This window comes from Cyprinodon variegatus, unplaced genomic scaffold (assembly GCF_000732505.1).
Source record: "Cyprinodon variegatus isolate N-32 unplaced genomic scaffold, C_variegatus-1.0 Scaffold680, whole genome shotgun sequence".
NCBI lineage: Eukaryota > Metazoa > Chordata > Actinopteri > Cyprinodontiformes > Cyprinodontidae > Cyprinodon > Cyprinodon variegatus.
The window spans coordinates 172,059-180,170 of record NW_015151133.1 but is presented as its reverse complement, the minus strand read 5'-3'; positions in this window follow the sequence as shown (position 1 = coordinate 180,170).

The window sequence follows — 8,112 nt, the reverse complement described above, 5'->3', positions numbered from 1 at the left end:
AACTTAATGTTCTGATTGGTTAATTCCATTCTGAGGTTACGTAGATTATTTTCTGATTGGTTAACTAGTTTTTTGAGGATGGATTTGGTAGAGATGGACGTTGGGTGATTTCACCGGCGTACACCAATGTGTGCTGGGTGAAAAATTTAAAGTAACCATGAAAAAGAAGTTTTTTTTTGTTTGTTTTTTATTATTATTTTTACAATTTGACTTGGTTTCTTTCTATCTATCTATCTATCTATCTATCTATCTATCTATCTATCTATCTATCTATCTATCTATCTATATTTAACCTATAGAATCCAGTTTTTTAGTTGAAAATATCTGGTTGTAAAATATATATTAAATAGATGGGGGGGAAATGCTTAAGTACAAGGCCATTATTTTGTTTTATGTTTTTTTATATACTTCAATTACAAATCAACCTTAAAATATATCTGTTGAAGTTTGTGGGAAGGTGACTGGCCCTGTTTGAAAACATACGATTGTATAAATAGGTTAAAAAAAAGTGTGTGTAATAATCAACGACCTTATATTTAATTGGCATTTTTTATCAAATCTAAGTGGTCATTAATAACATGTATGTATTTTTATGCATTCTAATTAGACTGGATTAAAGGTTTTCCTTTGCAATGTGACTAACTGTCCCATAAGGGGAGTGTTGGACTAGCGGTTAGAGCAGTGTGCTTGTGCTGTGAGATGGTTTTAAGTATTGCTCTATCCCCCCAGCCTCCACTTTGCCCCCCTGAGCAAGTCCCTTAACCCCACATTGCTCCCCAGGCACCCCACAATGGCAGCCCACTGATCTCCAAGTGGATGGGTTAAATGCAGAGGTAAATTGCTCCAATGTGAGATCAATAAAGTTCCATTATTATTTTTTTTTTATATGAAGTGTATAAAACATGTAAAATACCTTAGATATTAGGAATAAAAAAAGCTACTGTCTTTGTCAATGAATGAAGAGGCAAGGAGAAACAACTAAAATTTAAGCTAACGACGGACCACGCCGCTCAGCGCCCCCCGGCCTATCACGACCGTGGAATAATAATTAAACTTTATTGATCTCACATTGGAGAAATTGTCCTCTATATTTAACCCATACCCTTGGGGAGCAGTGGGCTGCCATCATGGGGCGCAAGTCTTCCTTAGAGACCAAGAGTGGTAGTCTGTGGGAGCGGGTTTCAAACTCACAACCTCAGGATTCCAAGCTCTGTATGCTAACCACTAGGCCGCCACTCCCCCATCAAGCCACTGCCGCCTCCGTGCGTCGTCCCAGCCAGCCGACATGTTCCACACTTCACCACTAGACGGTACTATGGATGGAGCACAACCTGAGCTTTGGTCAGGAAGGCTGAAACTCCAGTTATTAGATGAAATGTGGCCTTAATTTTACCCTTGATCACAAAAATATTTTAGAAATGCTTGAATGTTCTGTGATAATCACACTGGGCTGGTTTAAACTATTAACGATTTAATTATGTCTGAGTGATTCCAGTATTCATATATTTATTAATTTTTTTAATGTGTTGCTCAAAGCGTTGGAGTTTTGTAAACTCCAAGGCACAATCCTCCTTACCATGTATAGTCTTCAACTTGATAGAATTATCAGACCGCATGGGATTAATTTCCCGCGTTATACTCAGCTATATTTGTCCTTTAAATTTTGATTAAACTAACCCATTACAGAGTCTACATTTAAGTCTTAAAGACATAAAAACTTAGACAACTCTGAATTTGCTGTTTTTGAATGCAGATGCTTTGAGTCTTTGAAAAGAAGCTGATTAATTAGTCACTTCATCTGGATGGGATTAAACTGATCTCAGATGATAATGTAAAAAAAACTTTGTGTTTTTTGAACAGGGGTTTTCACTTAAATCACAAATCAAACAACTTTCTACTATATTCTTTTATCTCCAGAATATTAGAACACTTTGAAATATCTTGTCAAGGGCTGATGCTGAGAAACTACTGAATGCATGTGTTACTTCAAAGCTGGACTATTGTAATTCTTTTCTATCAGGAAATCCACAAACTGTAGTTAAAAAACCTTCCGCTGATCCAAGATGCTGAAAACAGAGTTCCAACAGATCATGTTTTTCTCTCAATATGCAGGTTTAGCAGTGGTTCCTGGAATTTCTGAGGCAGATCTATTAGTTATCAGACTCCTCTCCTTTAGAATGAACTACTACTATCAACCTCCCAGACCACTCAGGTCTTTTAGTTCCAGCCTACTCTGTACACCCAGAACTAGAACCAAACATGGAGAAGCAGCATTTAGTTCCTATGCTCTTTTTATCTGGAACAAACTCCCAGAAGACTGGAAATGGGCTGAAAGCCTGAGTTCTTTTAAGTTCTTTAAAGTCAAGTGACATTGAATATTAAAGTTAAAGGGAAATTCGTTTTGTTTTTTTACATTGGGCCCTTGATTTTATGTTATTGCATCATGTTCTACTCACCCATATGAGTTTTGTGTCATTTGGAGCTGTTCTAAAGGTATTCTGTTAGGTTATATCCAAGTAAAGTCTTCCTATGGGCAGCGAGGTGAAGGCACAAACTAAATTGTTCATAATTTATTCTTTATGGTATGCCAGCATTCATAACATGTAGGCGAATCACTGTCCTCCAGACATCCACGGTGATATTATTTATATTTATATCTTTTAAAAACAAAGCAGCGCATGTATGACATCTGCGATGTGCTCTCTTCATCCCCTGACATGGGGGCTGGCAAATGTCAGAGGATGACATCCACATCTAGTGAAGACTAGTGTAATTGGATGAGTCATATAACACAAACACTCATTGGTTAGCTAAAGGAAATCATCAGAAGCAAGTAGGTGTTCCTCAAACTGTAAACGTGAATTGTCTATGCCATGCTACAATGTCGGATTCAGAAAAAGATGTTGAAATGTCTGAAAGGTCGGATACAGGCGAGAGCGTATTGGGAGATGGAGACCAACAAGACTTCCTTCATCCTTTGCCCTATCTCAAAGAATTTTTTCAAAATAGTTGAAAAATTGAGCTTTCAATTCATACAGTGGCATTTGGCTGTTTCTTTTTTTGAAAGGTTACTTTATACTTTATACTGTAAGTAGTTTTTGGAGCACATACTTTTTCACTTTTACTTGAGTAAAGAGGTCAAGTTGATACCTCGACTTTTACCAGAGTGTTTTTAAACTGCAGTATCTATACTTCTACTTGAGTAACAAATGTGTGTACTGACACCACTGTTAGAGGGTGACAAATCAAATGAGTTTGGTAGTATTTTCCAAAGAGAGAGAATCAGCGCCCCCAACATATCTGTGTTCAAAAATGGTATTACATCATACTTAAGGATAATTGAGGATACAATAATTTTAAAAAGATTTAGAGTTTGTAGAAATACTCCAAAAATTCAAACATGACCGTGCATATGCTATCATATATTTAAGCTGGTTGAGTGAATGATTCCCAGAAGTAGAAAAATTAAACCTCAGTGTAACACATTTATAGAAGTTTAAGTAATAGAAAAATATACTTAAATAAGGAAAGATTCATACCAAATTCAAGATTATGGAAAGATAATTTAGGATTAAATACTGTGTGTGGTTATGGTTATTAGTCTTTTGGATTATCTGATGATTATCTGATGATTATCTGCTAAAAAAAATCAGAGTTACGGACTTTAAAGAAGAGCTATGTCATGGTGGCCAAAGTACAGGAAGTAATTAAAGGAAATTATAACTATAGTGATGTGATGAGATAAGCAGAGACTTGGAGGCACTTGTGGAGCAGTGGAGGGGGCGTTTCCGCGAAGCGCGTATCTAGGCCAAAATAGGTGACGTTCGAGGCACGTGACCAGTTCCGGAAACGGATCAGATTAACCGCGAACTTCGACAGGGATTTAAACAGCCTCCGTACTAAGTCAAAATGTTGGAGTTTGTAGGAGAGTTACGGCCAGTTTGTGTGATTGGAGAGAGTTTGGATTAATGATGAGTTAATGAGGCATCCTGAAGCGATTCATTGCCAAAGTTTACTATCTCAGGCAATACTGACACCTGCTGGACATTTAAAGACACTACAGGCAGCTTATTTAACAAACAGACTAAACTGAATTGATTTGATGATCTAGTTCATAATATAATTTATGTTATTGTGGGTTATAATATAAAATTTGAAAATATCTGTGATTTTTTTAGATGCAGCCAATAAACAATGTAAACAACAGGGACGCCGCTAAGAATTTGGGGCCCCATGAAAGACATTGATATTGGGCCCCCCCAAAAGAAAAAATGTCTGCAAGCTTTGAAAGTACTATAAAGATGCACTGAAGAGTATTATTGACAATAACAATGTCATTTTTATTATAAAATTTCTACAAAGGAAAATTATCAGAACGTGAAAAAGTTAAAATATATATTAACTTTAAACTTTACATTTACATCCTATATAAAAAAAACAAAAACAAAAAAACAGCTTATTTAAAACAAAAAACACAGCTGTATCAATGCACACATGAACAGAAAATAGGTTTAGGATTTTGAGTATATATTCCTGTACAGACTTGTTTTCTTATGCAGGTTTATCTCTGACAGAAATCTTCCTTGTTGGCTGCCTGAAGGCAGAGGAGCAGTGACATGATTGGACCAGCAGAAGGTTGTCAAGTCAATCAGATGTTGATGAGGCCCACCTGCACCATATAAAAGGCTCCTGGAAAGCTTTCAGTTTGGGGACAGCTAGTAGGAAGAGGTTTTGGTAAGCTGGTCACCCATCTTTGGTTACAAACTGTTTTGGGCAGCTAGAACTTGTCGCCCATGCTTGCTCTGTATATTTTTCTGAACCTGCATTAGGTGGACTTCGTTCAAGCTAGAAGCTTGTGTTTGAGAGGTTTGGTGCTCCCTTTGTCTTCTTTTGGGTTGTTTTGAGTTAAACATAGACTGACTGGTTCGGACATTTTGTAATTTAATTTGCTCTTAACCATTCTTGAATTTGCTCGCCCTTTTCTTTTGTTTTAATTGGGTTAAGTTGTATTGAGTTTTGGTTCTCTGAAACCATCTTTTGTAATAAATAATTTTACATTCCACTTATTTTCTCTAGACACATTTTTATGTTACTCCCCCAGAACCCCTAGATCTCGGGGGCGTAGCAATTCCTATTAAGTTTCACTATAACTTTATTAAAAGACACATCATTTTATGTTGGCCCTGAGAACAAAGTTTTTTCATGAATCTATATGTGTGATGACAAAACATGTATTTTTGGTGTAGCAGCTTCAGGCTGCTCATGAGAATGATCAAGATTTATAGATGTCTTTTAATGGTATGAAATGGTATATCATATAATACAATACAATGTGATATAATATATTTATGGTATATATTATATACCATAAATATATGGTATAAAAATGGGCTGCGCAATGGGTAGCACTTCTGACTTGCAGCAAGAAGGTTGCGGGTTTGATAGCCAGCCTCTAATATATGATTAAAATCTAATCATATATTCATGGTTTGCTTCACTGTTTACTGCAGAAAAACGGCGAAGAACACGAAGGTGATTTATTTTCCTGCTGGATTTTCTTTTTATATTTGAAAAATATAACAAGACAAATCTTTTCAATTAAATTTCAGTTAAATTCTTCTTTTGGGGCCACCCTCTGTCAAGGGTCCTTAGTCTTAAACTTTTACCCCACATACTAATATATATATATATATATATATATATATATCTCATAACGTGAAAATTTGGGGCAAAATGAGGATGCTTGTGGACTAGATTTTAAATCATAATTTTGAAACACTAAGTACAGAAAAACAGTAAATAAACGAAGAGTCAATTTGAAATGAACTTTAATTCAGATAAGTTGATTAATAACTGAGAGGAAAAGGATGACACAAGAAAATTCTCATGCAAGGTACAGTAGTGCTTTGCATGAGAATAAGGCCACCGGAGCCACACCCAGAAATTGTAATACTTAGAATAGTATACATACACAACCACCATTTTTCTTCTATTGTATTTTGTTTATTGTGCAAATGAATCACAACCAAAACAGGTAATGGACACTGTATTTATTTCTTTGTAACCAGCCACCAGGTAGCAAGAGCTGAATGCTCCTAATCGACCTTGTGAAGGATACACAACCCTTCAGCATTGTGGATGGGGTTGGATTCAGGGCATTTGTGTCCAAATTGGATCCTAATTATGTTCTTCCAACTTAGCAGGTATATATGGATGCATTTATCAAATGAAAGAGTACTTTGTTTGCCTCATGATTTAGATCTACCTTTATTTTTATTATAGGCTCTAAAGACCATGGTGGAAGGAAGGTTTGCATCTGCTAAGGAGAAGGCTAAGGCTAAAGTAGGAGAGGTGGCTGCTGTTAGCCTTACTACTGACATGTGGACATCCATCAACATGGATGTCCACCTGTCTGTAACTTGCCATTTCCTGGATGACCAAACGATTCTCAATGCAGTGCTGCTGGTAGTGCAGTCATTCCCACAGTCACACACTGCTGAAAATATAGCTTGTGTGAAAACATCCATGATGGAGTGGTGGATCACTAATGAGACTGACGGTGCTCCTAATATGGTTGCCTGTGTGAGGGAGCTGAAGCTTCAGCATCATATTTGCATCGCCCACACGATGAATCAGGTGGTGAAGAAGTTACTTGAGCAGCACCCTGTGCTCTCTGGGATCAGGGCCAAAGCATGGAAGCTGGTTGGCTACTTTAGAAGCAGCACCACTGCTAAGGTATGCTCTTTCCCATTATTGCAGTTTATAATAAATCAGTTTTTTATTGTCTGTGTATTTAAAAGGAGATGCTTTCACAAGTGCAGTGTCATCTGGGGCTACAAGAGCTGAAGCTGATGCAAGAGGTGGAAGCCAGATGGAACAGCACATATTTTATGTTCCAGTGTCTGAGTTAAGGGAACCAGTTGAAGCAGCATTAGCTGATCCTGAACGCTGACTGTTTCTGCCCCCAAAGTCCTTCCCTTCATGAAAATGCTGCAGCAAAGCCTTCAGAGGAGATGACGAAGCCGGCACCACCAGCTTTACTCTAAGTTGGAGACCACCTGATCAGGCAACTACAGGACAGGCTTCAAATGCTTCAATCTATGAGCATCCTAGCTCTCTATACCCTCCTTTATCCCAGATACAAAGCAATAGTGTATTTTTTTTTTTTTCTTTTCTTCAGCCACACTAAAGCTATCGAGGACACCGAGAGACTGACCTCTGAATGTGCCACAATGTTGAGTTCTAGACAGAGCTTTGAAACTCCCCAGGCTTCCACTTCTCATGGTATCACTGGAGGTAATCTGTTTATTTTGTGACCAGTTATTTATTTTACACTTTTACATATTACACTTGCTAACATGTGCTTTTCTCTCTTAGGTAGCAAGCTGTGGCATCCTTTAGATGCAAGTGTGATGGAGGCAAGAAAATCCAGAAATGTGATGTAGATGCCACCGCTGAAGTCCAGCGGTATCTTTCAGAGGCCAACATCAGCCGAATGGAAAATCTGTTGGTTTACTGGGAGGGAAAAAAACTCCAGTACCCCAATTTATACCAAATTGTACTTTTGTTTTTTATGCATGTCGCCCAGCATCTTTATTGCCTTGTTAACATGTATTTTCAAAGGCTGGTGAAGTTGTGTCCAAAAAAAGAATAGATTAAAAGCTACAACAGTTGAAAAACTATTATTTTTGAATAAAAAGGACTAACACCTTTCATTTGGCAAATCATTGCCCAAGTTGCACAAGCACTTTCTGTCTTTTTACATATTACAACACAAAACCTTGCAAAATATATTATACAGACCAATAATAAACAAATTCAAAAGAACTTAAATAAAAAAAAAAAACAATTGCAAACATCAAAGATTATATTGCTACATGTAGTTACGCACCCCACCATTGGGTGGTGACATGTTTACATGAAGTTTCATGGACGTGGCGATCGTTGAAGCCATTTGCACAAATGGTTCAGTGCCTCATGAAGCTTCATCTCACCAGCACTATCCTAAAATGTTCACCTCATTTGGACAAATGACGGCTTTCTGACAAAGTCTTAATCATTTTTCACCTAGTCGATTTTAGATCCAAAATGGCTGACTTCTTTTGGGATTGA